Below are 27,480 nucleotides of genomic sequence, written 5' to 3' on the forward strand. Positions count from 1 at the left end.
ATCCGACCATTGTTGGCATCGCGAGCAGACCAACTTAACACTCGGAGAGCGAGAGACAGACTCTGTCAAAGAGACTGTGTATAAACACAGATGGCTAGAGCGCCATCTTCAATGAGAAACTATAAGTTTCACGTCACATTCGGGTAATGTTATCGCTAATGGCGACAACGTCAGTCAAGGAGAAGTAGGAATAAAGGAAGTGCACCACCAAGGCAGGCTTGGTTCGGCACACTATACACGCTGAGAAAAATGGTAGTTTAGGGGAAGGCCTAAAATTAATTGTCAAATATTTATTTTATTAGTGGTCGCATCTTCACGAAAATTGGTATGCAAAGTCGGGGAATAGGTCGCTATAATCTAGGCTATCAATAATGTTATTTGCACTGATTGTAATGGTAGTTTAGGGGAAGGCCTGAAATGTAATCTATATATAAAATGAGTGTTTTGCCTGTGCATTGCTCAGAATTTGAAATGAATGATATTTCTGTATCTGCCATGTACACAGTAACAAGGAAATCCATTTTTAAATTTTCCGTAATTTCTGTCTGTCTGTCTGTCTGTCTGTCTGTCTGTCTGTCTGTCTGTCTGTCTGTCTGTCTGTCTGTCTGTCTGTCTGTCTGTCTGTCTGTCTGTCTGTCTGTCTGTCTGTCTGTCTGTCTGTCTGTCTGTCTGTCTGTCTGTCTGTCTGTCTGTAGGTATGTATGTACACGCATCAATAGAAAACGGCTGAAGAGAATTTAATGTAAATCGGTATGTAATGTCGGGTGATGAACCACTGCAATCTAAGCTACAAATTATTTTATTCACGTTGAGTGAAATGGTAGTTTAGGGGAAGGCCTGAAATGTAATTCTCAAATAAGTTATTTATGTTACTAGTGGTCGTATCCATAAATACTACATTACTAACATAACTTTAATTATGTCGTAAGTTAGTAGTAGTTATGTAAGAAGTTATTAAATTTCCGATCACTTATGTCTTATACATTGTTACCGTACCGCATATAATCAGAGATATTCATGAATTTAGATTGTTGTTACTATGTTCATATCAGCACCGAGTCACGAGAAAATGGGTAAACAGAATTTAGTGAAAATCGGTATGTAAAGTCTGAGAATATGGAACTACAGTCTACGATATAAATAATTTTGTAGGACACCCTAATATCACAGAGTCGAAAGAAAACTAATGTAAAGGCCTGCAATATAGAAAGCTCATAAACTTTATCAACAATAACATTACATTGACCATTGTTTATTGTGATGTGCTTTTTGTCTTCTGTTTCCTCTCATCCCCGATAGATAGGATTACTGCAGCGTACCGAGGTTTTTTAATTTGTTTGACGTCGCACCGACACAGGTAGGTCTTATGGCGACGATGGGATAGGAAATGAATAGTGGTGTGAAGGAAGCGGCCTTGGCTTTAAGGTACAGCCTGGTGTGACTGGTGTGAAAATGGGAAACCACGGAATACCATCTTCAGCGTTGCCGGCAGTGCGGTTCGAATCCACTATCTCCCGGATGCAAGCTCACAGCTGCGCGCCTCTAACCACACGGGCAACTCGCCTGGTCGTACCGACTGTAACAGCCTGCCTGTATATTGGCGGGAAGTAGCTGAGGAGTAAGATAACTTTCTTCTTTAGCATGCCATTCCTCTGGTTCATACATTTCCTGATATATCTGGTACGTAACACACTGGTTCATCATAGTATTCGAGCTATTCAAACCCTACTCTGAGGCACCGATTGGAATGAGTAGTGTGCATATTTAACGGAATAATGACAGAGCAGTGTTCACGGCAGTCTGCGACCTGGTTAATCCATCTCTGGAACTTTGGACTCTTAGATCGGCACCGTAGTACTCTTCGTTGAAAGTAAAAAAGTGTGCGGTTTTTCATTTGATCGAGTATTTTGTATGATAACATTGCTTTCAATCGCTACATTCCTATTGACGTTTTTTTAATGACCTATGTTGAATTCAGTCAGGAAAACCACCAAGTCAGTCTTTGTGAGAATCCCGTAGCGAAGCACGGGTACATCAGGTATTAAATAATAATATTGAATCGTCCCCAGATTTTAAATGTTTCATTAACTCGGCATTTTCCAAACAATATAACTTCTTCCTCTTTCGATGATTAGCGTTGGAAGAGGGCGTTAACTGCTGTTGGTGAAAGTGATACGTTTGCTGTCGGTAAAACTGACGTTATCTGGCAACAAACGGCAGGGCCTGTCAATGATACAGCGAGTTGTGACAGCTGAGTGGTCCCTGACAGGTAGTAGCTCCGCCAACTCCAGTTCTTTCTTGCCAGTATTCATTACATAATCTTGTCATTACTGTGATATCAGTTTACCGAGGATTTTCTAATCTTCCAGGGATACAATTTGATTTTATTGCGTTATTCGTCTACAACTGATACCGAGTGGAGTGGTCGCGCGTGTTATCGCGCTACGGATATGGAGCCGAGCTCTGCATTCGGGAGAAGAGTGGTTTCGAGCCCCACCCTCGGCTGTCATGAGAATGGTTTTCTGTGGTTTCCCATTTAAAATTCCAGGCTAAAGGCCAGGTTAGCTCATAGGTCGCAGACAATTCCTTCCACCTCCTTACCCAATTTAATTCCTCCTTACCCAATTTCTTTAATCTATCATTCATTTCATCTTCATTAGCTCCTCAAATGAAGTTGGTGTCACGAAGGACATCCGGTCGTTAAACATGCGATACAAACTCACCTCACCCCATCTCTGATTCCGTATTAGAAATCTGGACCAAGGGTTAGACATACATTCATCTACAACTGATAGGCCTATTAACAATGACCTGAAGAATATCAGAAGAAGTCTGATATGAAATTTCATTGAGTATTTTTTTTTTTTTTTTTTTGCTATTTGTTTTACGTCGCAACGACACAGATGGATCTTATGCCGACGATGAAATAGGAAAGGCCTAGGAATGGGAAGGAAGCGGCCGTGGCCTTAATGAAGGTACAGCCCCAGCATTTGCCTGGTGTGAAAATGGGAAACCACGGAAAACCATCTTCAGCGCTACCGACTGTGGGGTACGAACCCACTATCTCCCGGATGCAAGCTCACAGCCTCGCGCCCCTAACCGCACGGCCAACTCACCCGGCCATTGAGTATTAAGTAGATTTTTTTATTAAGGTCAATTACCTGATTGAACTGGATTTTAACCCTTCAACATGACCTCTATAGGCCATGAGCTACCCAGCTCGGCTTTGCGTTCCTTAAGTGGGCAAAATCACTGAGTATTCTGCAAAATGTAACACGTTCCACAGGACTAGTTTGTCGTGCAGTCAGGGGCACGCAGCTGTGAGCTTGCATCCGGGAGATAATGGGTTCGAATCCCACTGTCGGCAGCCCTGAAGATGGTTTTCCGTGGTTTCCCATTTTCACACCAGGCAAATGTTTCAGCAGGACAAAGCCCGGGTTCACACTGCACGCATCTCCAGAGAAGCTCTCCACGACATCACAACCTTAGAATTGCCCGCCGGATCCTCGGACCTCAGTCCTATTGAGCATGTGTAGGACATGATGGGTCGACAACTGGCCAACCGTCCTCAGCCACCGATAACTCAGGAAAAACTGACCCGTGCAGTGCAGCAAGCATAGGCCACAATTCCTCAGGTAGCGATCCAGGGCCTTATTGACTCCATGCCTCGACGAATTCATCAATGTATTGCAGCTCGTGGTTGGCACATCCTGTTGTCCAAACTTGCGGTCAGAGGGACCTGAAAGTGTCATCATCGAAGCACAATCGAACACTCGTCCTGCATGTTCAATTGCAGCAATGTAGCACCACTCCTTCTGGGTGTCGCAATGTCCATTTTCTTCAGTGAAGTTAAAGTATGTATTGATCCCATTGCTTGTGGTGGTGATTATTATTTTAATAAGAACTACAACTGGCAACCATCTCCCTGAAAATGAAAATCTACAACCTGTTTTCCAGTCAATGACCGGGTAAGGGATGGAATGAATGAATGAAGCCCCTATCTAGCGGCGAGGATAGGAATTGTGCCAGCTGCCGAATTCCTGTCGCACTCCTCTGGGGCAATGATTAATGACTAACAGATGAAATGAAATGATATTGGAGAGTGTTCCTGGAATGAAAGATGACAGGTAAGACCACAGTGCCCGGAGAAAAACCTGTCCCGCCTCCGCTTTGTCCTGCTCAAATCTCATATGGGGTGACCGTGATTTGAACCACGGAACCCAGTGGTGAGAGGCCGACGGGCTGCCGCCTAAGCCGCGGAGGCTCCTCCCTTAACACTAATCAGAGGAAATAATGAGGAGTTACGACTCTTTGAAGAATGAAGATATCGGTAAAAGAAATAAAAGGTAATTGCTACGAAGAATATGAAAATGAAAGACTCCCTTGATTTCACAAAACTAATATTGTTGGGGTCGGAAGAGAACAAGAGTTGACCACAGGAGCTCAGGTAGGAGAGTTTGACATGAGAAACATGGCAGAAGTAAGTGGATGCCAGATTCAGCTAAGGAAACTGTGGTCGACAATGCAAGTTGAAAGCCCCTAGTCCCTGTTTTAGGCGCCCTTTAAGACAGGCAGGGAATATGTTAAATGTATTCGACAGCCCCCACCCACAGCGGGTTCATTATAGCTTTGCAAATATACAGAGTGGTTGGAAACAGCATGAACCTGGTATATGAGAATTAGACGGTTGGTCTCTCTGATAAATAAGTTGTAAAAATAATTCGATATCTCACACCATTGTCATATTATCAGCTGCTGAAGTTAGACAATAAGATCGCTTCGCGAGCGAATTCAAATGGGCTTCGATCGGGCGAGTTAGACGTGCGATTAGGAGCGCGCAGCTGTGAGCTCGCATCCGGGAGATAGTGGGTTCGAACCCCACTGTCGGCAGCTCTGAAGATGGTTTTCCGTGGTTTCCCATTTTCACACCAGGTAAATGTTGGGGCTGTACCTTAATTAAGGCCACGGGCGCGTCCTTCCCATTTATAGGGCTTTCCTGTCCCATCGTCGCCATAAGACCTATCTGTGTCAGTGCGACGTAAAGCAAATAGCAAAAATGAACAAAATGCGCTTCGCGAAGTGGTGTTGTTAAAACTGCACGTGTCTTAAGATTGGCTTGAGAAATCAGCATCAAACACAAACGCCCCGTGGATGTCAGCCGGTGTCAGTGTAATGTACTTGCTATGGCGTGACCAACCCTCTAACGCTCATCTCCACGATTCACACTGTTTCCGTACACCCAGTATCTATAGCTTAATCTGGATTTTGAGATTATGATTGTGGAAGACAATTTTAAGGTGACGAGAAAGCACCACACTATCTCATTTGTGGCGATACTGCATGGCAAGATTTATCACTTATTTGTAATTTATGACACACTTAGAAGTAGTCCGTACCTCAGCGAACATTCAGTGTTTTGACTGAGAGTGCGTGTTCGCTAGAGGTGTCTGAACGGTTGGAGAATTTCTTGAATGAAAACACTGTTTCTTCGCTGGCAGTAAGTTCGCTCACAGTTTGGATCCATTTGCAAAGTTATTGAAACTAGTGGCTGATACTTCTGTAACAAAATAGTCTGGAGCACTAACAGAGGAACACTATTAGCAAATAAAAATTAGGTAAAAATTGCCAGTGTTATTAATCTCTTCCACTAATACGAAAGGAAAGATAAACAGATTCGCGTTTGGATGTTCAACGTAGTTCTGATCAACTGTTATGGAGCCGGCTGCCTAGCCGAGACAGTGCTTGGTTCATATGAAAGGGCGTAGGTTCGGCTCCCCGTCAGGTAATCGAAAAATTTAGATACAAAACATCGACTTCTGGAAAGGTACATTTTCTTGGAACTCACTCAGCCTACACCTAAAATGAATACTGGTACCACGTTAACTACTGAGGACATCAGTGCCCGGGTGTTGAACTATCCACTCCATATCACATAGCGCCGGCGTTATCGAATATGGAAACTGTTACTTTCCACTCCTCTGAGGGTCTTCAAGGCTTGCGTTAAGATAACCTGCAAGAACTATAGAAACACTAGCTGATGTACCCGTGCTTCGCTACGGGATTCTCACAAAGACTGACTTGGTGGTTTTCCTGACTGAATTCAACATAGGTCATTAAAAAAAACGTCAATAGGAATGTAGCGATTGAAAGCAATGTTATCATATAAAATACTCGATCAAATGAAAAACCGCACACTTTTTTTACTTTCAACGAAGAGTACTACGGTGCCGATCTAAGAGTCCAAAGTTCCAGAGATGGATTAACCAGGTCGCAGACTGCCGTGAACACTGCTCTGTCATTATTCCGCTAAATATGCACACTACTCATTCCAATCGGTGCCTCAGTGTAAGGATTGAATAGCTCGAATACTATGATGAACCAGTGTGTTACGTACCAGATATATCAGGAAATGTATGAACCAGAGGAATGGCATGCTAAAGAAGAAAGTTATCTTACTCCCCAGCTACTTCCCGCCAATATACAGGCAGGCTGTTACAGTCGGTACGACCAGGCGAGTTGCCCGTGTGGTTAGGGGCGCGCAGCTGTGAGCTTGCATCCGGGAGATAGTGGATTCGAACCGCACTGCCGGCAACGCTGAAGATGGTATTCCGTGGTTTCCCATTTACACACCAGTCACACCAGGCTGCACCTTAAAGCCAAGGCCGCTTCCTTCACACCACTATTCATTTCCTATCCCATCGTCGCCATAAGACCTACCTGTGTCGGTGTGACGTCAAACAAATTAAAAAACCTCGGTACGCTGCAGTAATCCTATCTATCGGGGATGAGAGGAAACAGAAGACATAAAGCACATCACAATAAACAATGGTCAATGTAATGTTATTGTTGATAAAGTTTATGAGCTTTCTATATTGCAGGCCTTTACATTAGTTTTCTTTCGACTCTGTGATATTAGGGTGTCCTACAAAATTATTTATATCGTAGACTGTAGTTCCTTATTCTCAGACTTTACATACCGATTTTCACTAAATTCTGTTTACCCATTTTCTCGTGACTCGGTGCTGATATGAACATAGTAACAACAATCTAAATTCATGAATATCTCTGATTATATGCGGTACGGTAACAATGTATAAGACATAAGTGATCGGAAATTTAATAACTTCTTACATAACTACTACTAACTTACGACATAATTAAAGTTATGTTAGTAATGTAGTATTTATGGATACGACCACTAGTAACATAAATAACTTATTTGAGAATTACATTTCAGGCCTTCCCCTAAACTACCATTTCACTCAACGTGAATAAAATAATTTGTAGCCTAGATTGCAGTGGTTCATCACCCGACATTACATACCCATTTACATTAAATTCTCTTCAGCCGTTTTCTATTGATGCGTGTACAGACAGACAGACAGACAGACAGACAGACAGACAGACAGACAGACAGACAGACAGACAGACAGACAGACAGACAGACAGACAGACAGACAGACAGACAGACAGACAGACAGAAATTACGGAAAATTTAAAAATGGATTTCCTTGTTACTGTGTACATGGCAGATACAGAAATATCATTCATTTCAAATTCTGAGCAATGCACAGGCAAAACACTCATTTTATATATAGATTACATTTCAGGCCTTCCCCTAAACTACCATTACAATCAGTGCAAATAACATTATTGATAGCCTAGATTATAGCGACCTATTCCCCGACTTTGCATACCAATTTTCGTGAAGATGCGACCACTGATAAAATAAATATTTGGCAATTGAATTTTCGGCCTTCCCCTAAACTACCATTTCACTCAGCGTGATTAAAATAATTTATAGCCTAGATTGTAGCGGTTCATCACCCGACTTTACTTTCCGATTTTCATTAAATTCTCTTCAGCCGTTTTCTCGTGATGCGTGTACAGACAGACAGACAGACAGACAGACAGACAGACAGACAGACAGACAGACAGACAGACAGACAGACAGACAGACAGACAGACAGACAGACAGACAGACAGACAGACAGACAGACAGACAGACAGACAGACAGACAGACAGACAGACAGACAGACAGACAGACAGACAGACATTGCGGAAAAATAAAAAATGCCTTTTCTTGTTGCTGTGGACATGACCGATACAGAAATACCATTCTTTTCAAATTCTGAGCAATGTACAGGCAAAACTTATTTTATATATATATAGATTTCTTGAACAATTTTATTAATTATCTTCAAAATTGCGTATTACAATGATATAATTTTACACAGTTTGTCTACTAAATAGAAATGCTATTACACTTACCGTGCTCCATTTGTGTAAAATGCACGTTATATAACATTATATGTGCTGTACGTTGTTTAAGAATGCTGTGATGGATGTATGATTAATTGCTTATTTCGTTTCTCATTTTCATGTTCAGTTCACTTCATCATCCGAAGTAATTAACTGTTCCAAAGGTCGTTCTTTGCGTGAGTCCAATGTTTCCTTCTAACTTACAATAGAAACCGGCTACTTTAATGCGATATAACGATGGACGGAAAAAAGGCGTATGTCTTTTAGTGCCGGGAGTGTCCGAGGACAATTTCGGATCGCCAGACGCAGGTTTTTTGATATGACTCCCGTAGGTGACGTGCGCCTCGTGATGAGTATGAAATTATGATGAAGACAACACATACACACTTGCCCCGTGCTAGCGGAATTAACCAATTATGGTTAAAATTCCCGAACCTGCCAGGAATCGAACCCGGGACCCTGTGACCAAAGCCAGCACGCTAACCATGTAGCCATGGAGCAGGACACCATGCACGGTGATAGAAAAGCGGAAGCATATGCTCCTGGTAGGGCCACCCATGCCGATCAGGTCTAGGGTGATGATCCAGACTAAGAGTGATACCTTGGCCCTCCAGGTTGGGGGGTAAGGTCTGAGGTTAACAACCTCTTACCGTAAAAAGACTAAGTTATGAAAATCCAAACAACAGAAGCCGGACGGATTAACAGATGACGACACAGCATGTACCCTGGACAACGAATGGTAAATACAAAATTGAAAACTCATAGCCCAAGATCCCTTAAAAAATTACTGGACCAGCATAGGAAGCTCAACGAGATTATCATCGTCATCCAAGAAATTCGATGGACAGGGAGTGGTGTACTGGAAAAGGAAGAGGGTACTATGTTCTATAGTTGTGATGATAGCAAACATGAGTTTGGTATAGGCTTTCTTGTCCATAAAGATCTGAAACACTTGGTGATTAACTGCTCGCCTATAAACCCAAGGCTGTCAGCAATTAGAATTGAAATAGTATTCTTTAAGTACAGTATAATTAATGGACAGGCACCAACAGAAGAATCTAGTGAAGACCTAAAAGGTTAGTTCTATGATCCCCTTGAGAAAGGTTATGATAAATGCCCAAGGAATGATATCAAGATCGTACTGGGTGATTTTAACGCACAACTTGGAAGAGAAGCCATGTTCCAACCCATAATTGGAGCCTATAGTAAGCATGGATCTACTAATGGCAATGGAATAAGATTGGTCTGTTTCGCAGCCTCCCGGAATATGGTAGGAGGATCTACCAGATTCTCTCATAAGGAGATACAAAGGGCATATGGAAGTCACCTGATGGCGTAACTATCAATCAAATTGATCACCTACTGGTAGACCAGAGTCATAAATCAAACTTGAAGGATGTACGAACTCTCCGTGGACCTAATGTGGATTCAGATCATTTTTAGTGGTGGCTAAGATAAGAGCGAGGATATCGAATGCCCAAAAGACAAATCATGCGAGAATATTGTAGCCTTAAAATCAATAGAAACTTGCGAATTGTACTGCCAGAAAATCTCTCAGGCCCTAGAACAAGAACATGAAACAATAAAAGACAGTAGTAACATAGAGCAGTGGTGTTTAACTATAAAAACAGCTATAAACAAATCAGCTAAGGATATACAAGGAATGAAAAGGCAATTTAAAAGACCTACATGGTTTGATGAAGAGTGTGGGAGGGTTACTGAAGAGAAGGATATCGCACACCAAAAGACATTACAGACGAACTGTACAAGAAGTTTGTTGGAGGATTACCGAGAGAAAAGTGGGATTGAAAAGACGATACATCACTGAAAGAAAGGGAATGGACTAAGCTTGAAGTGGAATGTATGGAACTGTATAAGAAGAAGAATGAAACCAAAAAGTTCTATACAAAAGGGAACAGTGCTCGAAGATAATTTACTCCAATAACTAGCCTGATTAGAGATAAAAAAAGAAAATATGCGAGAGTAAACTCATACTGGAAAGATGGCGAAGGCACGTTAATGATTGACTGAACCGAGAGCTAGAACAAGTTGATGATGCTTCCCATGGTCGTGAACAAGGATTAGACCATGGAAAATCACTGGATAGCCCAGCTATAGAGGATATTAGAGAAGCATTAAGGAAGCTGGAGAATAATAAGGTCCCTGGCACTGATAGTATTCCAGCAGAATTGCTAAAATGTGGAGGAGCAACATTAGAGCAGTCCTTGTTTGATCTTATTACTCTCATTTGGGAACAGGAGAACATACCAGACGAGTGAAATGAAGGAATAATATGTCCCATACATAAAAACAGCGACCGAATGGAGTGCAGAAACTACCGTGGAATCACCCTGTTGATTTTGGGGTACAACGTGCTACCTAACATCATTTTCGATCGGTTACTCCCACAGGTGGACAGACAGATTGAAGCGTATCAAAGGGGATTCCGGCGAGGAAATTTAACAATAGATTAGATATTCAACTTGCACCATATCTTGGAGAAGACTGCCGAATACAGAATTGGAACCCATTTATTGCCTTCACGGCTACATATGATAGCATCAATAGAGACCATTTATACTATGCCCTACAGGAGATGGGGATACGTGGAAAGCTGATGAGAATGGTAAAAATTGTGATGTCTGATGTAAGAACCTGCATTCGAGTTACAGTAAATTCTTCAGATCCCCTGGAAATAAAAATAGGGCTACATCAAGGAGATGCGTTGGCATGCTTATTATTTAACGTAGCACTTGAGAAGTTGATCAGGGATGTAGGCCTACAGACCAGAGGCACCATCTGCTACAAGTCTGTGCAGATCTTGGCATACGCAGATGACTTAGACATTGTAGCACGAACAATACCAGCACTGAAAGAAGCCTTCACTGCCTTAAAACAAGCAAGCAGGAAGATGGGCCTAATGATAAATGAAGACAAAACAAAATATATGGCTTGTGGGAAAGCCTATCATCCTAATATGTCGACGAATTTCAATGTGGATAGATATACATTTTTCAAGTATTTTGGTTCCACATTAACTTGCTTTAATGACATCTCAGTAGAAATTAAGATCAGGCTGATCTCAGCAAACAAGGCATACTTTGCCTTAATAAACTTATTCCGGTCAAGACTCCTCAGCTGCAAAATGAAACTTGCTATTTATAAAACCCTTGTTAGACCAGTCCTAACTTACGCTTCAGAAACATGGCACCTGGCAGAAACCGACGCAAGGCTACTTGATGGATTCGAGAGGAAAGTATGATAAAGTATGATAAAGAAAGATGGAGAACAAGGTACAATGTAGAATTGTACACTATATACACCGATGCTCCAGTAACAAAAAAACGTACGATCAGGAAGGATAAGATGGGAGGTCATGTGGCAAGAATGGAGGGGTCTGAGGTGACAAAGAATATTCTCTTTGGAAACCCAGAAGGACAAATAGAACGAGATAGACCTCGAACAAGATGGTTGGACGGAGTGGAAGATGATCTATGGGAACTGGGATGGAAAAACTGGAGGAGGACAACATGTTACCGTGATGGATGGAAGAAGCTCGTTGGAAAGGGCAAGGTTCACCCTGGACTGTAGTGCCACAGAAGAAGAAGAATAAGATAAATATCCGACTCATTGGTGGCATAGCAGCGTCTCTACCTCTTACTTTGAGACAATGGGTTTAATCTCCGTCTCATCCACTGTTTTATCCTAATCCGAATGTTGGAAGTGATTTGATCAGCCATGTGGCTTCAATTGGTTTGAGAAGCAATGACAAGAAAATAAAAAACAACATCTCAGGTCACAGGTAGAGGGATGGAAACATGAAAATGAACACATAATAGAACAAATTACAGTCTGAAAATACATTTTCTCACTCCTCATCAATCCCAGTTTTCTTTTGTTATCATATTTTAAACTTATCCCTTTTTCTGCTTTTTCTTCTTTGCACACTGGCCTGTTTGTTCTATTATCCTGTTTTTCCATAATATATTTACCGTGTTCGTTCCACCTATTGCTGAAAAGAAGTGGAGGTATAAGAGTTTGGTGTGATGAGGAGAGAGCCTGTCTATTTGGGAACGGCAACGAATGCAGACGTGAAGATTGTTCTTGTCCTTTTTCTTTAGATGCCAGTCCTGGTCTCCTCTTTCTGTTGCTTCCTTTATTCACACTGCTGTTTATTATGTTACTTTTATGCTCCCTTTCGTGTTTCTGACGTATGCAGTATATAAGACTCGATAAGAGAAGAAGTGGACCCGGGCAATAGCTCAATCAGTACGGATGAGAAAGTCACGTAGACCATGTGATGTTCCAATATCTGTCACCTGGTTTACCTACTGTCGTCCGATATCCTCAAGGCCTTTAATGAGCTGCATAAGCCACGGGTTCTTTTCGGCAGGCCTAAATACCTCATTGTCGGTAAGGATGGTAAGGGGCTTGCTCATTCAAGTGAAGATTGTGCTACACTGACGGAAATGTGCTATGTACGTAGGAGGTATTGCTCTATTGGAATGCCATTTAGCATGAAGATTATTTGATACAGCATGGTAAATCGTTTGAGAGTTAGTAATACAGTAAGACCACCAAGAGGCATTAGTATTGCTACTGGAGACAAGGGCTCTGACAAACGACTGTAGCATTAGAGTGGTACTGTAGTACTAAGAGTATCTACAGGAGGGAACGTCCCTGGGAATACGTGTGCTTAAAAGTCACAATTAACATCAGTACCGACAACTTGCAGACTTGGTATGAAAGGCTGGGATCTGTTTGGGCATTTTTCACCTTTGTAAGACATGTAAGATAAGTTAAATTGAAAGAACCAGGGGTAAGTTTCCTTAACTGAAAATACTCGTATGTTCCTTAAAGACTCATTGTAAATCTCTTTTTATTGAATGTTATATTCTGACATACATACATACATAGATTATCATTATAGACTGTTATGCCTTTCAGCGTTCAGTCTGCAAACATATTACATTGCATAAAGGGCAAGTCTACCACTGACACAATAAATTCACCAAACAATATAATTTTGTATCACATCGGTCTACCCGTGGGTAGACTGTGCAAAATTCAGAAACTTCGTACATTCTTAGGAATAACACTGTTCAATAAAATAGGATTGGATTTCAAGATATACTCTATATTGTGCCCTTTTCAAGGCAAGAACTGCGGTGATCTCTTCTTTCTTCTGTGCGCCGGCTGCTCCTGTGATAAATGACATGTAAATCATACTCACCGCTGCATGTAGACTCTTCTTTCTCAGTCGTGCCCGTCCGTTATCCCCGGAGAGGCCACCCGCTGATCAAGGAGTGAGGAAATGAAAAGAGGGGGGTAAACTAACTAAAAATGACGGTACCCAAGACTGAATTAAAACTAAAATAAAAGACTGATTTATTAAAATAAAATGCAAATGCTAAAAGTGAACGTAAACTGAACTAGTGAAAATGTAAACAAAAATGAAATAAATGAGACTAATAACATTAAGATTGAGGATCTGCCTTACAAAACAATCATAATCTGCCTAAATAACTGACTGAAAGTCAAACACCTTAATTAAAATATACCAGACTCTCTTGACATTGTCTTCAAGTTAAATAAAGTGACTCAGTTTAAAACTCTGGTCAGAAAGACCACCTTCTTGAAATACAGAATTACATTACGGAGAAAAATATCTCTCAAAATAAATTTAAAATAGTTAAATCACAATAAAATAAATTAAATTGTTATGTCATCAAACCACTGACTTATAGGAGTTATCAAATGTTTATCACATGTAGGTCGTTTGGTAAAATACCCAAATTTAAATAATCATGAACTGCACTAAGCAAGTGTATCACTTAAGGAAATAATTCGAAGAAAACAGAACAGCCATGAACATCACACTTCATTTCCGACATAACCATTGTCTTATTCAAACACCTCATGGTTAAACAAAATTAATTATCGAAACGTCACTCTGAGTGTATCCAACCACTCATCTAAATTTTAAACTTCATTTGCATGTCTGTGATAGACTGGACTTCTTAAGAATAAACCAAAAATTAGGCTAAGTGCCTGATGTTAACATTATCGAATGATAGCGATCCTTGTACATTAAAATTTCTATTGACCTTGCCGCTAACTGCATTTCATTATCAATTCATATATATTTTGTGGTACCACCACAAGATGGATGCAGATGCCACCTTATTTACCATTCATTGCGGCAGTTTTATACAATTGGTTTATTTAAAGATCGCTTCATTTCTAAATAAAAATGTAGTGGATTTTAAAAGAAAGTTTGGTAATTACTTAAATGCCTGGTATGAGCATACCACTACTATTGTTTCGACCGTGACATAATCGATGATTCATAAACCTAACATCTGAAATCTTATTTACAACATTACATTAATTAACGGAGAAACACTGCTCCGACAAAGAAAATACAGAAATAAAAAAAAACTAGCCTAGCTACACCTATCTATTTACAACAAATCAAATATAAATAATTCACATACGCTTGCGTCCTACAAATACACGGTAAAAGGTACAATCAGAAAGGAAAACAAATAAGCGAACTAGACCCCACCATCGCGGCCTACTGGAAATTAACAAGGATGAAATGCGCAAAACAAACACGGAGTCTCCAGAAAAAATATACCCCGCTGCGAGTAGCAAAATAAAAAAAAATATTGTGAATTTGACGGCAATCTCAAACCTCAGACGATAAATGTCTGGACATGATACTATTTAACCTTGATGGACAAATTACTGTTATTTCACGTCATCCATGACTCTACATAATTATTCAAAACACATTGACTCGTCGCTCTGTTCACATTGTACACTGGCTAGCATTATCTGCCGAGCATCTACTCTCCCTGGAATTATTTTAACCAAATACAGGCTCCTGCCTGCAGTATCATAACCCATGTCGTAACACATTTAACACTCGTGGTTAAATTCTTCATTTCACAATTTTATTTACTCATTAATTCTCGACGTCACTATTATTCATTATTCTCAGAATACAGCCTCGCTCGTATCCGGCGGGCAAAAATATCTGTCGTGCACATTACGGCTTCTTACGACAATTCAAGACATGGTCCAAATATCATATTTCCATTGTCAACGTAGATCATCAGGGATATTAATCATCTAGCTCGATCTCTCGATCATTCACTGCTTAACATATCACAAAAATCTCAGAGCTGACTCATCAATGGCGCTCACTGTTTCTAAAAAAAAAAAAATGACGAGATTGCCTCTCAAAACACAGATGTTGAAACATGCGTAACCGCAACTACACAGAAATGCGTCTACCAAACATCGTCGCAAAAATACGCGGGATTAGTACCATCAAAACCGGTCATCTGAAGGATGAAACCCCAACATGAAACAAGCTGAATGCGCAAAACAGTAAAATAGGCATTGAAATATCGCGGCGGCGTCTACAAACTCAAAACTCCAACAAAATATGACTCAAAACCATTGATCTAAATAACATGATGAAAATAACAATAAACGGCATTACACTCGTAGATCAAAAGTCAAAGCTTCCTAACTGTCAAAGTGACATATTACAGAAAATAAACCGTAAAAACACGCAAACAAACATCTACTTAAACAAAGTGCACAAATAAACCTAGCTGAAAGTGCAACATTAACATAATTATTATTATTATTATTATTATTATTATTATTATTATTATTATTATCAGTATTATAAAACTGTGAATTATTTACAACCCTACCTAGTACTCTAAACTACATTGATCATCGATTAAGCACAGTCCTACATATTTATTTACATTATTTAATGATGCTCATACCTGTGGTGGTGGAGGCAGGTCGGCTCACCCTCCGGCCCCGGTCATGGTGGAAATTAGAATTCCATCTTCAAGCTGATGTGGTATTCCAAATTTTTACACACGCAAATTTGACACATTCTTGCCATGCCGTGACACACGTTTATATTAGCACAAAACACTCGCATTTCTCTCACTCCAGTGAAAGTTAGAAGATGCCACTGCAGACTCCTGTTGTGAAGCTGGACGGTCGCCTCGCTATCTACCTGGAAATCACCTGTTGGTCTGCTCGCCTCTCTCAGCTTTGTTTACCTTGCCAGCTTACAGAACATTAACCCCACGGGACATAACTGTTTCCTCAAGGTTGACTACTGCGGCCTTCATTGAAAAAGACATACTCCTCCCTATCTGTCTTTAGTAGTTTCTGCCCGTAAATATCTCGCTTGCCAAAACAGTTTATAGGATGGTAGAAGCAAGCTAAAATACAGTTTATGTTGTGGAGGAAACTTTATGCTGATAACACATGTGAAACTACCAGTTGGTTAGATCCTTTTTTTAGGTAAATATGCTGAAAACATGGTCTTGTTCCTCTCGACTAGTAATGTGAATTCATTTAAGTTGAAAGTGTAGCTCTTGCCTACTCCCCCTGCATTTACAGTAAGAGTCTATTAAAGCGTTCATTTTCTGAAATGCTATTCTCCCAAGTAAATAATACAAGGCTTTCTAAAGTGCCTACAAGTGTCTAATCGCTTCCTTACCAGCCAAAAGCAAATCTAACTGATAAAATTAGCTGACACACTCTGTCACTCTGTCAAACGTAGATACACTGAGATTATTACAGAATCACTGTGAATTAGTCAAGACACACTGCCAAGACTCAACAAAACAACTGAGAACTCTGAAGACACTGAGAACGACTGAGAATTTGGAATGACTGAGAACTTGGAATGACTGAGAACTTGGAATGACTGAGAACTTGGAATGACTGAGAACTTGGAATGACTGAGAACTTGGAATGACTGAGAATTCGACCCTCTGGTCGCTGATTTTTGTAAAGATTCCTCCCACCACCTGAAAAATAGTTCCGTGGAAGGGATGTGGCGTAATAATCTAGTCCTCGGGAGCGCTTTCTCGTACATCCGTAGGTTATGGTTATCAAAATTATATGCAGAACTTCCTAAATTTTGTCTGACTCACATGTGATATTGCGCCGCGGGAAATGATCACAGGATAATCCACACGACGGCGCGCGTCACTGGTGTTATTTTCTTCCGGTGGATGGCCTCATTCCGCCATGACAGCTCCTCCTTCCGGGTCCTATTACTCCTCCGTGCGAAGTTAAATTTTATCAATTAGGCACTAATTTACCACAGATTCGCACTGATAATTCACCAAATATTATAAAGAAATCAGGACACTGTTTTTCACCACCACATCGGGCTTCAGATCGCGAGATACTGACTGTAGATTTCCCGCTGTGACAGTTCATTCAAATTTAGAATTTTCTGATTGGCTGAGACTTTCGCGCTCTTCCAAACGTGGCGCTTCCATTTCCTCCCAAGGATTGGCGGTTATTGTCGTTGTCCCCTATTGTTCTAGCCAAGTAGGTCAGGCTTCAACGCGTGCTTTTCTCGTGAGAACGAACAGCAAGTCGCCGCTCCTAGGCGGTGTCATAAAATTTATTGGAAGGAACCCTAAGGATGGTTTACAAGTTGGTCGTGCTTAGAGAAGAGTTTCATGGATTCTCCTCGCCGTCAGGCTGGCGCCAGAAAGTTCCTTTGTGACTGCTAGTTTCACAGCCTCACTGTGGTATCTCATATGCGAAATATTCAATTTAATTGTGAATTAATTAGGCAAATTCGCTTATGGGTGCAATATATCGTCTTCAGTTATATTTTTGTATTTTGTCACTTTGTTTATGACAGATCACTGCAAAATCAATTGCTGGTATGGTATTTAAGTGTAGGATGAGGGCGAGTAGTATCTTAATATATGAATTTTGTTCTACAAGAGTTCATTTACGTGCTCTACCTTTAAATACCACTGGACTGCTATAGTACTTCCTGTGTGAAATGGAAAGTCTGATAAGGATAAAGCTAACTATTCCGGTCCAGTCAGTTTGACATGTGTTGTATATAAGCTTTGGGAAAGCATTGTTTATTATTATATTAGTTATGTTCGCAAAATTACTACCTGATTTGATAGAAGGCAATTCGGGTTTACGAAATGTTTTTCCCACTAAAGCTCAACTTATAGTATTCCAACAAGATATAGCAGATATATTTTTGATTCAGGAGGCCAAATGGACTGTAATGAGATTGACTTATCCAAGGCTTTTGATAGGGTAGATAATGGAAGACAGCTGACAAAAATGAGTTTAATTCGATTAGACAAAAGAGTGACTGAGTGGATAGCAATATTTCTAGAAAACAAAACTCAGAGAATTATAGCAGGTGAAGCATTATGTGATCCTCTAATCATTAAGAGGGGAATCCCTCAAGGCAGTATTATTGAACCTTAATGTTCCTCATGGATATTATTGTAAGTTTCTAGGTTTTTTAATGTAAGGAAAGATCTTTATTGGGGTAATCACATAAACGGGTTTGTAAATGCACATTGTATATGTCTTCACATGGTTATGAGGGATTTTATGGGTTGTAGCAGGACTAAGGAAGTAAATGAGAGGGCATATATGCCTCTGGCAAGACCACGATTAGAAAGTGGTTTCAGGGTATGGGAGCCTCACCAGGATTACTTGGTTAAAGAACTGGAAATAAATCCAAAGAAATCAGCTGGATTTCTTCAAGGTGATTTCCAACCTCCGATTTTCGCAAGTGTTGCGAAGTATGGGCTGGGAAGACTTAAGAGAAGTCAGTGGATAGACGGTGTGGAATGATGTTAATAGAAGAATACGGTAGAAAGGTGTTTTTAAACGTAGGAAAGATCAGAATATGAAAATAAAGTTGGAATTCAAAAGAAATATGGATGTAATATTCGTTTATACGAAGAGGAATTAGGGAGATGTTCGATATATTTCCAAATTTGAAATCTTTTTCAAATAAAGATTACGAAAACAACCAACAGGCAATCTGCCACCTAGGCGATTGCCTTAAAAGCAGATGATTGATTGATTGATTGATTGATTGATTGATTGATTGATTGATTGATTGATTGATTGATTGACTGATTGATTGATTGACATGAAGCTCTTAAGTCAATTATATTAATTGTGTTTTAAATGATATTGTTTTCCTTTATTATGAAGACGAATGCTGTTGCTTGTATCTGCTTAATGCTCATCATAGAACTTCATGAATTAATGACTGTCACAAGGTCACATATGCATGGGTACATATACACGTGCAGAAAGTCTAAATATTTATATATATAAAAATAGGTGTATGTGTGTAAATGACACATCCCCTCCTAAACCACTGGAGCAATTCCAAACAAACTTGGTACACTTATGACTTATCATCTGGAGACGAGCACTGTGGGGGTGAGCCATTCGTAGCTCCCTTAGGGGTGAGGGGTCAGGGGTGTTAATGGATAAAAATAATCGAAAAATATGTTGAATCCTCAATTTCGGGGTCGCTGAGATGAATAATGACACTCCCGATGTTTTAAAAGTCGAAGTTCAGCTTCCTTTTAAGTGGGGTGGGAGGCGAGGGGGGAGTGATATTTAAAATTAAACGAAAATAGTGTCAAATACATAGTTTTCGGGGTCGTCGAGGTGAATTGTACACTCCAGAATTTTAGTATCAGGAAACAAACCAGGTGGAGGTAAGACAGCCCAGGAACGCCTAGGGGCGGGGGTGAGAGGGTGGGGGGCTAGGGGGTGAGATATTAAAATCATCGAAAGTAATGTCGAATCTATACTTTTCGGGCTCGCTGAAATGAATAGTTGGGTGGGGGTCGACGGGGAGTAATATATAAAAATAATAGAAAATAGTGTCGAATCCACAGTTTTCGGGGTCGCTTAGATGAGTTATGACACTCCGGATTTTTAGTAACAGTATCATCGAAAGTAGTGTTGAATCCATACTTTTTGTGGTCGCTGAGATGGATAGTAACACATCAGAATTTTTAAAGTCAAAACCCCCCTTCGTGGTGGGAGGCGATGGGAGAGTGATATATAAAAATATACGAAAATAGTGTCGAATCCATAGTTGTCAGGGTCGATGAGAAGAATAGTGGGACGCCGGATATTTTGTAAGTTCACCCTACTTTGGGGTGGGGGGCGAGGGGTGAGTGATATATAAAATTAAACGAAAATAGTGTTGAATACATAGTTTTCGGGGTCGCCGAGGTGAATTGTACACTCCGGATTTTTAGTATCAGGAGACAAACCACGTGGGGGCAAGACAGCCTACGAACCCTTAGGGGTGGAAGGGCGAGGGGAGGGGATCAGATATACAAATTAACGAAATTAGTGTCGAATCCATACTTTTCCGATGTCGCTGACATGAATAGTGACACTCCGGATTTTTTAAAGTCCAAGTTAAGCCCTCTTTGGGATGGGGGCGATGGGGGAGTGATGTATAAAATTAAACGAAAATAGTGTCGAATACATAGTTTTCGGGGTCGCCGAGGTGAATTGTACACTCCAGAGTTTTAGTATCAGGAGACAAAGAATGTGAGGGTAAGTCAGCCAAGGAACCCTTAGGGGCGGGAGGAGGGGGCGAGGGGGTCAGATATACAAATTAACGAAAATAGTGTCGAATCCACAGTTTTCGGGATCGTTGACATGAATAGTGACACTCCCGATTTTTAGTATCAGGAGAAAAACCACGTGGGGGTAATACACCCCAGGAACCCTTAGTGGCAGGGGGGCGAGGGGGTTGAAATATAAAAATCATCGAAAGTAGTGTTGAATCCATACTTTCCGTGGTCGCTGAGATGAATAGTGACACTCCGGAATTTTTTAAATTCCAAGTCCAGCCCCCTTCTTGGTGGGGGGGCGATGGGAGACTGATATATAAAAATAATCGAAAATAGTGTCGCATACATAGTTTTCGGGGTCGCCGAGGTGAATTGTACACTTCGGATTTTAAGTATCAGGAGACAAACCACGTGGGGGGTATAAACCCCAGGAACGATAAGGGGCAGGGTGGGGCGAGGGGGTGAGGTAAAATATCATCGCAACTAGTATCGAATCCATACTTTTCGGGCTGGCTGAAATGAATAGCAACACTCCAGAATTTATTAATGCACAAGTGAAGCCCTCTTCGTGATGGGAAGGGGGGATGGAGGAGTGATATATAAAATTAATCAAAAATAGTGTCGAATACATGGCTTTCATGGTCGCCGAGGTGAATTGTACACTTCGAATTTTTAGTATCAGGAGACAAACCACGTGGGGTAGGGCACCCCAGGAACCCTTTTTGACCGGGGGGCGGGGGGCGAGGGGACTGAGATAGAAGAATCATCAAAAGTATCGAATCCATTCTTTCCGAGGACGCTGGGATGAACAGTGACACTCCGGATGTTTTTAAAGTTCAGCCCCCTTCATGGCGGGGAGCAATGGGAGAGCGATATATAAAATAATCGAAAAGAGTGTTGAATCAATAGTTTTCGGGGTCGCCGAGATGAATAGTGAGACTCCGGATATTTAACAAGTCCAAGTTCATCCCCTTTTGTGGTGGGGGGCTATGGGGATTGAGATATAAAATAATCGAAAATAGTGTCGAATCCATAGTTTTAGGGGTCGTTGAGATGAATAGTAACACTCACGATTTTTTTAAACTAAAACTTCCCCCCCCTTTTTGAAGGGGGGGATGTGAGATATAATAATAATCATCGAATATACTGCCGAATCCATAGTTTTCCGGGTCGCTGAGATGAATAGTAATATTCCGGATTTTTAAAGTCCAACTTCAGCCCCCTTTGGCATAGGGGGCAAGAAAGGGTGAAATAATTTGTCAAAAATGACACAGATAATGCACGTGTGTATGTTCCATTGTGACTTTCAAGAATGACTTACTACCTGGAAAGCATACTGTGGGAGTAAGACACCCATAGAACCACTAAGGAAGCGGGTGAAATATAATCCATATTAACCCCTCCGGTGGGCGAAGCGGCGAGATCCGCGGCTACAAGTCGCTTGTTCGGTGGGGAACGCGGATATATCCGCCGATTCGATTTTTTTTTTCTCAGTTGCCTGTCTGCAGAGGTTTATTTCCTTTTTAGCAGCGTATTCTGGATGAGTCTGCCCTCTGATGGGAATTTTTTCAATTATGTTATCCCAATACAAATGTGTCATCCACGAGTTGTAACATAAAGAACGCAGTTGAGTCAGGGCAAGAACGACCTAAGGCCTAATAGCTCCGCGCTGAAGCTTTAGCTCATCGCCTAATCGTCCCTTGGATGTAATAATATTGCTGTAGAAGGGATTTCTAGAGATTATGACACGGAACAGACTTCTCTGATGACATTTTAGAACTGTGACCTGATTTATTATCCCCAGTCTTGAGTTCATCCTTCACGACTGGAGTGTGTGTTTATCGCGAGTTACACAGCATTTTATTATCGTACGCATACGTAATACAGTCCTATTTCATGATTTCCGGCCAAACTGCTGAGACCAGGGTTCTATTCGATCCTTTTTCTTACATTTTTTCCGCTAAAATATCTATAACGAATTACCGGCCCCCACTGTTAGAGGAAAACGATTTACGGGTCATGATAAAAAAAATGTTGGAATTTAGTGTGGAGAATTATGATATTATGAAGTAAGTTCTGCCGAAGGGGAATTCGAAAGTGACAGGAATTTACCTGGAAAAAGTAGGCTACTGCAAGCTCAAATATACAGGATTTGGGCGTAGCTGATGCGAATGTTCAGCAGTCGCAAAAGAGATAACACGTGTTCGATTCCAGTTCAAGTAGCGATCATGACAGTGACAGTTGTGACGATAATACTGACTACAATCCAACCATTGCAAGTTCTTCGTCTACTTATACTGAAAATGGACAAAGAAATTCTCGCCTTGATCCAAATTTCCATCGTTATGTAACAAGAGTGTTTTTAGGGAAAACAAAACTGAGCGAAATATTGTAATTCCTTTCTTATGACGAGATATGCCAGAACATAGCTGAACAGACAAAAGATGCCGAGCAGGAAATCGCACATAAATCTCAGTTTAGTAAGACAAAAGGAAGTAATCGAGATCAAGACCGTGTCCGGACAAATAAGGACGAAATAAAGCTTCTTATGACCATACTGTTGCCGCAGGGGATTGTAGAGAAACCTAAATTAGGACACTATTTCTCTCAATCGCTTGTTCACTACGCCTACTTTCTATGAACTGGTGACACATAAGAGACTTTTTTCTCGCCAGCCTCCTGACCCCAACTTGGCAGGTTCGATTCTGGCTCAGATCGGGGGTATTTGAAGGTGCTCAAATACGCCGGTCTCTTTTCAGTAGATTTCCTGGCATGCAAAAGAACTCTTGCGGGACTGAATTCCGGCACCTCAGTGTCTTCCAAAACCGTAAAAGTAGTTAGTGGGACGTGAAGACAATAACACTATTATTATTATTATTATTATTATTATTATTATTATTATTATTATTATTATTATTATTATTATTATTATTATTATTATTATTATTATTATTATATTTTTCTCCACAGCTTTTTACATATCTCTGATAATGAGATGAATAATGCACAACTTCCTCCCAAAGTATACGAGATAAATCCAGTATTTGACCACCTGTTAGCAACATTTTCGGAAGCTTATATCCCTGGTGCCAAAATGTCAATTGATGACAACCTCTTGCTATGGAAAGGGTGGCTAGGTTGGAAAGTTTACATAACAAGAAAACGATCGCGTTTCGGAATTGAATTATATAAATTATGCGAAGGCGAGACAGGTTATATAACATGACCTGCTTCCGTGTGTATCATAATAAACAGCTGTAAAAGACATAACTCTGTGAAGACTGTAAATACTGTAAATATTACCTGTATTGTAGGGTAATATTGTCCGCTTATGTCACTTATGAATTGTAGGGAAGCGATATAAACTTGATCCCTCGAAAGCGCTAACCAAGATAACAGGAAAATTCGTGAGTATTATAATTTATTCCATTGTACATCTTTTAAGTACCGTACATGTAAACTTTGTAAATCCACAATTTACATATGCAGAAACATTTATTTCCAGGCAGAGATTGATAGTAAACTGCCTAAGATATTCAGGTCAAAGTTACTGTATAAACAAAAACCAGAGTTTTGCTGTTAGGAAGAAGCAATCTCGATCTCACAGTAAGAAAGCACTTAGTACGTTTTTGCACAAAGTATTGAAAAATTAAAATAATCGAATTTTTCAACAATGAAATACAGTACATTATATTCAAGTAAATATTTCTCTTTTGGCCCTTCAATAGTTCATTTTAGTCTAAGATTGTTTTTAATCAAGTAATTAAATATTTTCTTCAATCAGGGAAATCGCTCCCCACCTGGGAGTGAGCTAGTGTGAACCGAGCTCCCCGCTTAAGGGGTTAATAAATTGTAGTCAGTTTGGCGCGATCTATACATAGTGTACTATATATATATATAAATTAAGGCATACAAATGAAAACAGACGTGAGTTAATGAGACCATTCTAGGCATCTTAGGATCTTAAAACTTGGTACCAGACAAGCTGATGACTTCAGGATACCTAGAAAAATCTAAAATTTTCAAAATTCACTGAGGGGGACACGCTGGGAGTTTCAAATCTGCATAAGAACACAGTCGGTGATATTTATCCAAATCGATAACCTATAGGTTTTATGGGCTTAAAAGTTTCTTGAAAGTCCTAATTTTTAACCCCCTCCCCCATATCAAGATGGCAGCACAATCTCCCAGACGAGTTGGAAAATATAAATTTGGCAAAATTATAGCTTTTTTCCTGTAACCGACGGAAAATTTAGGAAATGTTAAATGTTTTTTTACCCCCGAAAAATATCGAAATATGGAGGCAATTTTAATGACTGTGCAGACCTTCCTTTCGAGGTATTTGGTGGCTAAACGGTAAGTCGTATCACAAAACGGATGACACAATCTCCATTCAATTTGCAGTGATCTACAACTTTGGTCCTATGACTTTTTGTCGTATCTCTATCCCTTATACGTTACATTTGGCTCTATTTATGGGTTTACGTAAATTTTTCACTTTGTACACGTATAATTGATGGTTTGATTCACGTATAGGAAAGATGGGATCATCAAATTCTACATGAATATAGGCCCACCCAGTATCCATATGTGAGCCAAATTCTATGTTTGAAGCTGTCGCATAAGTATCTGAAAAGTAATTCACTGTGTGGAAACCTTACACAAATTTCACCCCCCCTATTCAACGTTTCTAAAACAATTTTACCTTCAAATAGATGAGATACGAGGAAATATAGGACCAGCTATTTAGATCGCTAAATGAGGCCAGAGGCGTCTTTTCGTACAATCCGTTCTTCGATATGATGCACCGTTTAGCAGCAGTTACTCTGTAAATGAAGATGAACATGCATATATTTCCGTATGTCGATCTACATTTATTCATTTAAGTCGATTTGTAAGGATCTAGAAGGGATGTGTCTGACATTGTAATTAATACTTTACAAATCAATAGCGGCTGTCAGCAGGCTGTCTGCTGTTGTAATCAGTACTCCCCAGACCTACTTTAACTGGCAGTAGGAATGGTGTCCTCCTCCATCGCCTGTGTACCATTGTAATGAATAATTCCCTTCTCGATTTGACTAGCAGAAGGCAAGGAAGCGTGCATTTTTTTTCAAAACTCTTTTACCTGATTCTCTTTATCATTAGGTATAGGTGCCCCCTTGCAAGGGTGCCCCCGATTATAAACAAATTTACCCATCAAAATGTGACTGACGTTACGCATAGTGAATTGCGGTAGACAAGTGGACCTGTCATCATCACAACTCCGCAACTCGCACTTTACATTGGAAACAACGTCTGCGGACCTCCCAATGCTTTTTCTCAGATTAACGCCAAGAGACAAGCAATTTAAAAATTCTTATTCTCTTCATGTACAGTAATTTACTTCGATATCCGTATACGAAGTAGAATACCGTAGAGAAGCACGGGTACATTTACTAGTGAATATATAAAACTATTTATGAAAAAATGTTGAACTAGACCTAAAAGTGCACGTTATAAACTGGCTTCTTCCGTCAACAGAGCAGGACTTCTTTAGTTCATTGGACGTCAGACAATCACCTATGCGTCTCGGTTTTAAATTGTGGAGACCATATGAAATAAATGCTGGAAATCGGAGGCAACATTTATGTTTACTCTGTGATTTTAGGGATTCCATTGGTGAGTGCGCTTATTTGCAGGGAAGTCTTTAATGTAGGAAAGCAAAATTAGACTGTAATTCTCGGTTTTCGAAGACATGAAATGGCCCATCTGCAGCATCCTAACAGAAGCAGAAATTTAACTGCTTAACCATCTTTGCCGACTATGACTATTATCGCGGCACTGAAACTTAATTGGAATAATGCATCTCTGGTCTTGATACGTCGAATTGTATGAGTAAAATCCAAGATCCGCCGCCATCATCATCAGTATACAGTCGACGTTATGGCGCCACGTCCAGTTGCTCCGCAAAATTTCATAATAACCGGCCATCCTCTCCTCTCCTCACAATGATATTGCATGAAATACATCTGCTACCCTCCCGCAACTTCAGTATCTACATTTGCCTAGTGTCGCTATCGTTCCACTTTCCACTGTATATGACGACCAATCTTCGTAGTATGGGCAAAGAACAAGAACGTATGGAGAAACGAAATGGCAAATGGATCTGACTAAAACAGCAATATGAATACTCATTATTCACTTTGGAACCTACTGGACTCGAGAGAACTATTCATTTGTATGTAATTAAGTAAACCCGTGTCCTCGCCTCGAGTTTACGCAACTCTTCACAGGTACTGTACATCCCCCATGGAGGTGAGTTTCATGTACCATTGTGACCACATACCAGACCTCCTGCCATTCTTAAATCTCTGGCAGTACCGGGAATCGTATTCTGGACCCCGAGAATGCCAGCTAATGGTCCTAACCGTTACACTGCGGAGGAAGGCTGTATGTTTGTAAAGTACACTCAATATTTACACTGTAGATGGGAATAAGAATGTAAACCCAGAGATTCACATGTAATCTTAGTGAACAGTGTGTGGTTAATTAGTTGTACATCGTGAAACTGCCAAACATTACTTCAATCTTTTTTACGTCGCACTAACACATCGAAGGTTTTCGGCGTTGTAAGGCTGGGAAAGGGCAAGGCATGAGAATGGGCTAGGAGTGGGAAGGTAGCGGTCGTGGCATAAATTAAGTTACAGCCCCAGCATTTGGAGTTCAAACCCACTATTTACCGAACATATGTGCAACCCTAACCACACGGCCAACTCGCTCGGTAAGATA

Source organism: Anabrus simplex, chromosome 1 (genome assembly GCF_040414725.1).
Source record: "Anabrus simplex isolate iqAnaSimp1 chromosome 1, ASM4041472v1, whole genome shotgun sequence".
Taxonomy (NCBI): domain Eukaryota; kingdom Metazoa; phylum Arthropoda; class Insecta; order Orthoptera; family Tettigoniidae; genus Anabrus; species Anabrus simplex.